Raw genomic sequence first — 9,666 nt, forward strand, 5'->3', positions numbered from 1 at the left:
GAACACAGATACATCTCCAAAACGTGGCATGTTACCATACACTGAATACGACCTTGTAGAAGTAGAATGACAATCAAAGAACCCTTATGAATAGCAGAGGGGACTCACAGGATCACAACAGGAGCAAACCCCCGGCCTAAACAGGTGCCAATTAAAACATCCCTCCAGCTTTTCACAGTTTGTCAAGAGAATTCTCAGTAGCTCCTGTCCCACCTGTAGTAAGCAGTGTGTAGTTTTGATCTAAGAATTAAACGAGCTTGCAGAGTAATGGAAATGGGATGATGCCTAATAGCATTAAGTCCAAGATAACACATATTACTGATGTATACAATGGCTAATAACAAGAATTACAGTAACATTAACATACAAGCCAGAAATAACTTAGAAGAAAGTCCAAGTTTATCCAAGAATGAGTAAGAGTTGACACTGTGAGAAAGGAAATGCCATTCTAGGTAGACCAGGCAAATACCTCAGTAGAGACAAAGCAGCATGAGCTTCACTACCCAGAGCATTGGGAAGATCTCCCCAGCCTGTTGCATGCCTTTTTGGGGTTCTCAGACAGGAGTGGGTGCAGATCATAATCAGGGAAACAGAGAGCCAAGAGCTTGTCCGGTAAACCTGGGAAAATACAAGCTGAGAGAGGCTATCATACCTCCCTGTAAACACATCCAATAAGTGAGCACCAGGGAAAGGAAGAGCTATTTAGTCTAAAAGTGACTGGCACAAGTACAAATAGACCCAAACTGATCATTAATACATTTACACTGAGAATTAGAAAGTTTCCAACCACCAGAGCAGTGAGGTTCTGAAACAGCCACTGAGAAGTATGTAGGGATGAAAAACTCTAAATCTCTTCAAGCTGAGATTAGTCAGTTTATTAACAGTGATCTAACATCACTGTTCAAGAGAACAGCAACTTGAGTCAATGCCCCACAAGGTCAGTCCCAGTCCTATTTCCTTCCCAAATAATAATACCTAGTAACTAAACAATATTGTCTTTTCAAAACCTGACTGCTTAAGTAACCTGTCAACCAATGCTGTCATGTCTTCTTGGAAGGAGAAATGCTATGGCAGTGAGCTTGAGCAGCTCACCCCTGCATCTCATCTCACAGAAAGCATTAAACATAAGGTGTTATGATTAAAATAAAAAATATGTAAGTAATATTGACTTATAACATCTGTTAAAAAGATATTTCTAAAGTATCTGTATAACAGCAAGCACGTGCCTCTTACCCCTTGCAATTACTCTAAACAAATATAAACTTAAGCATATGTTTACAGGGACTTCAGGGCATCAAATCCTCAGGACAGGGAGTCTGCCTGTAAACTCCATATTTTTAAAGCGTAGTACACATCTATACAAGTAACCACGATTTCAGATTACTGCTGTTGGTGGCCGGTTGAAGTTACCTCATTAACCTCAGATGTGGAAGTGATTACTACCAGGTACATAGACCTTTTTGAACAGTGAGACATCTGAAATACTGTGAATGAGCCCTATTTCTTACATCCACAGCAGGGGTGTAAATATTCACAGGCATTTGAGCATCACTTAAGCAACAGCAATAAAGACCTTGAGCATTTTGTGAGAATTAATGACTGCCTGAGAGTGTTAATAGCCTGAGGTGGAACTTTGGGTCATTAACCCCAACTCATCATTAAACTTCAGGAGAGGTCCAAGGCTGAGGTCATTGTGACAGTTATGAATTCTAGAGGGGAAGGTATATTTATATATGTTGATTTAACTCTATTTCACCTGTACCATTGTAGATCAAAGCTACAGATAGGCTAAAGAAACTACAGATCTCTAGATGGCAGTAACAACTGCCAACCCTTCTTCACCTCAGTGGGAAAGACTGCAAATGTCAGCACATCAGAAAATTTCCAGTCAGGCTGGAAGCATTTTCAGCATTTGTAGAACATTCACAAAAGCAGGCAAGTAGTTCCAAAATTTTCCTTAAACAAACCCTTGAGAATCAATCCATGCTGCTCTCTTAGGGCCACAGACCCTTGTATGTATAAGCCCAGATACAAGGCAGGGGAAGGAAGGTGAAGTGGATATAGACAGCAAAAGGTGTTAAATTCACCCACATCCGGGGTCTAGCTCCTCTTGAAGTCCCAGATGTATCTTGGTGGTACTAAATGCACAGGTCACCTCCCTGTACACAGCTAGTTTACAGAGTCTGTGCATTTCTGGTCGTGTGCATCTTTGACGCACACATCAAAGAAAGGATGAGGACTTGATGTGCTGCCAAGAGACAGCATTGACAACAGTTTAGGGGTTGCCCACCTCATGGGACACTGCAGATCAGAGGAGACCTGAGAGGAGCAGGGCACCCTGAGCACAGAGCTCAGGGTTCAAGCACCCAGTGCAAAAAGTTAAGGGCATCCAGATACTCCTTACACAAATGAATGAGTTAAGGGAGGTGAAAATGCCTTGACTTGTAAGGATCATCCAAGGGTGCTGTTTCATGTGTCAACAGAGCTGATGTAATGACTAGACGCCTCTCAGAGAGCACCCCTGCTTGCCCCCCCTTGTTTTCCCTCTTCCTCCTGCCTTTGAGGTCCTGCCCATTCTTGACACCTCAATAAGCCCATTCAGCTCACTAAACTGGCAGAAACATGTAGAGCAGGGGACACTGTCTCTTTTCTTGTCTGTTTATTTGGGAATCAGTGGGAGAGCACAGCCTGCAACCAGGAAATTGGGATGGAGGGGCACCAGCTATTTCGATTGGCTCACCCTAAGTGATACACTATTTCCTACAGCCAGAAAGAAGTAGTAAGCTACAATTATTTGAAAAATTTATCAAACAGGGCAGAAAAGTTCCAGAGAGAAGTCTGGCCCCATGTAAGAAAATAGTAAAATTCCCACCAGTTTCACTGGAGACAGAAGCTTACAGATGTTCTTTGCCACATCTTGCACAAGATTTCCTGCTAATTTCTAGTGGAGAACTGAAAAGTACTAAAAAGCTTTAGAAAGACAAATCTTAAAAAAAAAAAAGAGAGAGAGCACTAAGTAAGCATGTTCCTCTCAGTTCTTTGGAACAATTAAAATGTAGAGACAAGTAGCATTTCGGATACACACATCCGTACTAAAAAGAAAAACTGCTTACAATATGTCTAATTCCCCAACTGTTTTTGCCACAGCAGGATTAGATACCAGGCATAAAGTAGTATGCTGGCAAAAGGCCAGAGCATTCCTGGATTGCACATATGTTAGATGTGCCTGGCATTTATTACAAGGGTGCAAAAACACCTCTATAGTCAAGGGTCAGTGAGCATTTCCATTATAAACAAAGAAGTTAAGGCTCTAATAGCTTGCTTGTTTCAAAAGTCTCAGTAAAGAATTGCAAAAAAGATACGCAGAGAAAAGCCTGACAAAAAAATGTTATCAGACAATTTAGTTCAGAGATCTTCCAACCCCAATTTTTCCAGAGCCTGGGAAAAAAAAATAGCATGCAATGTTGTTTTTTAAAGCTTTTAGTTTGCAGGCAGTTCTGGAGGTAGTGCATGCTTTTTTCATCTGTGGATTTGACCCATGCACGGTTGGGGCATCATTATGATCTCCGCCCTTGGGGTTCTCTTCTTATACAGGAATCACAAAGCACAACCGCACATTTAGAGTAGGAGGTTATGGTTTACACTTTCTGTAAAGGGACTGGCAAAGGTTAATACACCTGCTAGACACATCCTGCTAGACAAACTTTATTTTGCCTTCACAGGTCAGCAAGCTACCTCCCTATCAACCACATTTTAAATGGAGATTGTGCAACGCCATCACAAGCCCACCCAGCCACGAGCCAATGAATATTAATGTCCTTGGCTGCTTCTAATAAAATCAACACGTCCTGCATGAACCACCATGGCCTCAGGCCTACCCCAGCACATCAGACCCTGTGCCAGGGTCAGCAATCCAGCCAGAGCTCTGTATGGGAATGTGGAGCGATGTTAGTTACGTGTTAGATGGCCTCCAGTGTGTGCTGTGCCAAGGGCTTGTTAGAAGCAGGACTTGTTAGAAGCAGGACTTGCAATGCACAACTATTTATTCATCATGAAAGAATGATTTTTGGTATGTGCTACTTGCACTGAAGGTAACAGGTACCTGAGATTATACTTGTGCCTTGATTTCAGTGGGAGTAATCTGTTCCTTCCATCCAAAAAGTGAACAGAGAAGAGCCTTGCAGCACACTTTGGCCAGAGAGGACTGTGGCAATGACTTTGGTACTGCTGTGGCACCTGCCTGTTTGAAGGAACTATTCAGGATTTTACAATTTACACTCCTGCTTTCCCCTAATATGTTAACCCAAATTGTTACTAGGAATAGAAACACTACTATTGCTGTACTAATGGAATAGTGGATTGTAAAATAGACTCTCCTGCGTTTGAAGACCAGATACATGTAGATTCAGCATTGCACCACTCAAAAGCCATGCTTTATGGGATAGTTATGATCAGATCTAAGGTACTGGCACATCCAATTAAATTATAGGAATCCATATTTTAAATAATGAGCCAGATACTAAAGCATTCCCATTTTTCAAGAGAAGGACAGGAGCAAGACAGTTACTGGGAAGCCTCTTCTATTAGCAAGAGTGTGCACCAGTTTCACCTGCTTTAAGGGGCGTTGCCCTCTGAAGAGCAGGTTTTCAGAACACGTTAGTTCAGTGCAGTTAGCAAGAACCATAGCACACCTTTAAATCCTAGCTGAGACAGTGTGAGCATGTGCTCCCCAAGGACTCGTCATAGCCAGAACAGAAAGAATAGATTTGAAAGTCCCCATCTGCCCAGCAGTTTCATCATGAAGAAAAGCTATAGATAATGGCCTGTGGTTTGCAGTTATCTACTCCTGGTTCTTTACAACCAGGGGAATGCCACATACACCACAAGCTGAGTGCAAGATGAAGCAATTAAACCAGATCCTTAAAAGCAGTCCAAGTATACTTTGCTTGGAGCCATCCATTACAACAAGCAATATATCAGACACCCTTCATTATCAGGAATCTGTCCTGCAGGTACTGGAATTTTCCCTGCTTGCTTTATATTGGGCAAGAAGCTGAATTTTTCCCTATAGTCCCATAAAGAAGGATCTTACACCAGTTCCCACTGAGACTCATAAGCATACACCAACCAGGGTCTGAACTTTGAGTAAGATTTATTAATAGGTTCGGGCAGTCTAGCTAAGTGTAATGGTGAGTGACCTCATGGGGATAACTAACTACTGCTTAGAGCAACTCTCCCATTTCTATTAGCTAGTATCAACTTCTGGTTACCTTTTACCTGGAAAATATTGTTAACACCGTATCTTTGCTTTCAGAGCAGTGCAAGAAGGCACCAGCCTCGTCAAAAAGATATTTGTATCATCTTTACTTTACTGTGGTCTCCTTGCATTGCCTCTGATGCAGCATTCACTTCCCCTTTATGTTGGAATCTCTGACCAAAATCAGGTGGCAGAGTCCAAGGCTGTGACAATCTCCCTGGAGAGTCAGTTTGATTTTCTTCTCTGTGACCTCTTTGTGGTGTAAATAAATGCAAAGTTTCAGAATCTAAATCAAACAAAATACTATTGTACTAGGACTAAAGCTGGGAAGGTTCAAGACACTGAGGGACCTGTAGCCTGGGGGCTTTTTCAGTAGATTCTTCAAGAAGGACATTTATTTGCCATGAGACTACTACTTCTTACCACAGTTTTGTGTGTTTTGTGGCTAGGACTAAATTCTTTCCGATGAGATTTACATTCATTCACTAAGAAACGTCTGTTTGACTTGGCAACTGTGAATTTCTGTGCTACCAGACAGAATTTAAAGATCCTGCTCAGTCCATTTCATATTCTTCACTGAAAGGGTGGGTAAAGCATTAGAACAGGCTGCCCAGGGAGGTGGTGGAATCACCATCCCTGGTGGCGTTTAAAAAACACTTAGATGCGGTGCTTAGGGACATGGTTTAATGATGGACTTGACAGTGCCAGGTTAACAGTTGGACTTGATGATCTCAAAGGTCTTTTCCAACCTAAATGATTCTACCATTCTGTGATTCTATGATTTTATTGAGCACACCTTGGTTCCCCTTTCCTATTCTAGGCCTGTGCTGCTGGAAGTGCAGGAAGGTCTCATGCAAACTCCAAGCTGGTATATGTAGGAGGGCTTTGGATTGAAAGAAATGGAACAATCTTTACTTACCTCTTTTCCTTGGTTTTCATAATTATCCTTTCCATGACGGTTCCCATCCTCAAATCAGGATTATCCTGGTTCTTTGGATGTGACTCTAGTCCTTAATATTCCTTCCACACTGGGGCATGGGTGGGAGTGTGTGTGTGCATGCCTAGTTAAGGAAGGCTTCCTCATGAACGGACCATCAGGGAGCTGGGGTGCACACACGCATAAGTCTGAGTGTTGGCTCCACACGCTCCTCCACTTCAGGAGCACATCCTTCAAGGATCAGCACAAAAGTTCTGCTTTGGAGATGAAAGTGAAGGTTTGTGTGGTACCCGGGCTGTACGCTGCTGATTGTTGCTTAGCAATTGAATGTGAGGCACATGGTGATGGTGCGAAGATACCAGAGCATTTTTTTTAAAAAAAGGAAAAAGAAAAGGGATAAGAAAGTCACACTAATAATCACTAGAGAAATGGGAACATTATCAGATGCAACAGTTAGAAAGGAGGGCATACTCCCCCAGCCTGCCTGTGAAATATTCTTTCCTCATTTCAAAACTGAGGGACAGAAGAGGAGGCAAATTTAAAGTGTTTTGTCCCCATTCCTGCCTTACTGTTAGCAAGCCCATTCCATTTGAGCACACTGGAATAGGATCTTCTTTCTTTTTCAAAGTAGGCTTGCTCTTTGGTAAAAGGGAAAAAGGCAAAGAATATGTCACTTTACACCAAATAATGGATTTAAAAAGAAAAACATTTATGAGTGTAGATGCAAACAGAAATATTAGTTTCAGGCTGGAAGGAGACATCCCATTATTAATGATTTAGCAAGGATCCCAGAGGCAGTTAAATAAAACAGGAAGGCTAGGCTGAGCTAGGCAAGTGGGTTATGACTGAAGTTATACTCCAGCCTCAGTGGAAAAAAAATTAAAGATAGAGAATTGACATCCTTCACAAAGCAGACTACAGAAGAAATGTGACTTGTGGCCTTTTGTTAATACAGTATCAACTCTAATTGAACCTCTAGGCTTTGATTCAAGTCAATATATCTGGAGCTCCGTCAAATAATAAATCTTGATGTTAACCACAGTAAAGGTTAATCTCTGTCTAATATATGCTTTGTAATGCATTTAAAGTAGAGCTATAGTATGTAGACGGTGAATTATTCATACACACAAACTATTAACGAATAAGTCAATATACAGACAAGATTTGGTACCCTTAATATTAGAAAGAGGAATTAGCTCTGCAGGAACACAGGTTCCCAATGATAGTCTAATGACACATGATAGTGACCATGACTCACCTATGAATTCATTTTATTTATTTCTACCAACCTCATTTAAGCCCATTTCTAGACTGATAATTTGCATTCTCAGAATTTGGGAGTTTGGGAATGTGCCATGTTGCACACAGCCTCCAGGGATGGACTGAGATCTACACATGGCTTGGAGCAAACTCTGATTTCCAGAGCTGCCCTGCCTGTAGGGACAATGTGACCTCTGGCATGGCACCAGCCCACCTAACCTCCCCACACCTCTCTCCTTGTCTGTGTGGCAATGTCAGCAAATGCTGGCAGTCATCACATCCCCCTACCACCCCAGCCAGCATAGATGAAGGACTGGAGCTGAAGCAGATGCTTTCCTCCTGCCTGCCGGCTGTGGGAGGGCAGAATGCAGACCCCAAGGACCACAGGCACTATAGCCACCAGAGAGGAGGCTCATTTCAGATCCTGCAACTCACCTGAGCCTACTGGGCTCACAAACGAAAGATACTCTACAATTCATGGTACCGGGCATGGCTGCTTGGGTCATCAGGTCTGTGAGGGAAAGACATCACAGGCTGCCTCAAGCAGAGGAGACAGGGCTGTGTGATGGTGGGCAAAGGTGGGTCTCCCATGGATGAGCTGTCATTTTATAATGTAGCCTGGTGCTTCAGCATAGCAAACGATTAGCCACAAAATTAAATTTAATGTCAAAGAGCATGGCTACAATTAAACTTTTTGGAAGCAAAGAAAGCCTTCCCACTTCCCTTCCAATTGCTCTATGATACACAGCCAGTCCACTCAGTCCCTGCTCGTACATATTGTTAGAGAACATTACAAAGAAATCTTTGACCTAGTCTCATGAAAAGAAATAGCACTGAAGCAATTTTATGAAAATAAAAGTTGTAATGTTTATTCTGTGGTGCAGGAAAAGAAAAAGCAAGGAGGAACAGAAAGACACAACTTGAAGCAACATGTTGCTTGAGAAACCCAGCTACAGTCAGTAAGTACAAAAGACATGGGCAAGCTTGTGGCCCTTCACTGCAAGAAGAAATGAGTTGGAGTATGTGTGATAAGAACAAGGGATCTGCCTGAAGTGAAATATGTCTTTTTCCTCAGTGAGAATGTATCTTTTCCAGTAACATTTAAGGAAGTTAGTAAGCACATCAAGAAGAGAAAGTGGCAGTGTTTCCCAAGTGTCATTCAGATGTGAGAGAGATTTAACAATTTAGCACAGCTCCCCTGCTCCATTCAGTCATTTCCTGATTGTTAGAGCTGCCAGATCCTGAGCAAATGTCTTGACAGAAGCATCTCCACTGGTACTGCTGTCCAGTCAGTGAGAGTGCCTTATCAAAGGAGAAATAAAAGATGCAAACTTCATTTCTCAAACAGCAAGAACTTGCTGTGGTGAAGAGAAGCTGCAGCACTCCAGTTCTCAGGTCTTTGCTAGATTTAAACGATCTTTAATAATTTCACCCAAAACCGAATCCTAACTATGGATTTAGACAGCCTCAATTTTTGTAATATAATCTGATTTTTCTCTAATGCAATCTGACACACTACCTATGTGAAAACTCAGTGGTGAGGAACAACTACTGAGATCAAACAGAAGAAGTATCTCTGCTTTGATTCCTTGGAAAAAGTATTTTGCCAAACCCTAGCATTTCCCTACTTTTTGGTGTGTTGGGGCACTGAACTGGCAGCAGTGGGCAGTTACAGCTTCCTGCAAATGTCTATCCCTGTAATCCTTGGTCATTGAAAGCAGCTTTCAGAGGAGTTTTGCTCTTCTCCTCTTCCCTCTCCAAAAATTTTCCATCAAAAGCTCCCACCACCTCCAACCTGAAGGATAAAGGATTTATCTGTGTTCTGGGTCACAATGTGATGTTGTTCATGACAGCATCTTATTTGTTTCCATGTAAAAACCACCTGATCAGAGTTTTCTAGAAGAGTAAATTGTGTAGAAAGCATTGGAAAACTTCTATAAGATAAAGATCTGTGTCTGCAGCATATTCTGCTCCCTTCAGCTGCATCCTAGACACAGCTTTTATACTCTGAGCCTTTCTGGGTTAATAATTCTTCCTGAAAGTGCTGGGGAGCAAAAACCTGCTGTGTATCAGCAACCAGACTTCTCTGGGTGTCAGCATAGATGTTCTCTGGTAGCATGTCTTCTTAATATATGTAGCGACAACAAAGAGAAACATAGCCTTCAAGCAATTCAGCATATTCAATATTCAAACTTCTTATTTCAATAATTCT

General features: G+C 42.0%; 1 long non-coding RNA gene across 1 annotated transcript in view; it reads right to left on the reverse strand.

Moving 5' to 3' along the window:
• LOC308065762 overlaps window positions 1–6,433 on the reverse strand; it is a 541,432-nt gene extending 534,999 nt beyond the window's left edge. The window contains exon 1 of the long non-coding RNA XR_013928911.1: window positions 1–6,433. This exon is cut by the window's left edge and continues 24,352 nt beyond it. This is a non-coding gene — a long non-coding RNA (uncharacterized lncRNA).
• Between the last annotated feature and the right edge of the window lie 3,233 nt (window positions 6,434–9,666).

This window comes from Falco punctatus (assembly GCF_963210335.1).
Source record: "Falco punctatus genome assembly, chromosome: 6".
Classification (NCBI taxonomy): domain Eukaryota; kingdom Metazoa; phylum Chordata; class Aves; order Falconiformes; family Falconidae; genus Falco; species Falco punctatus.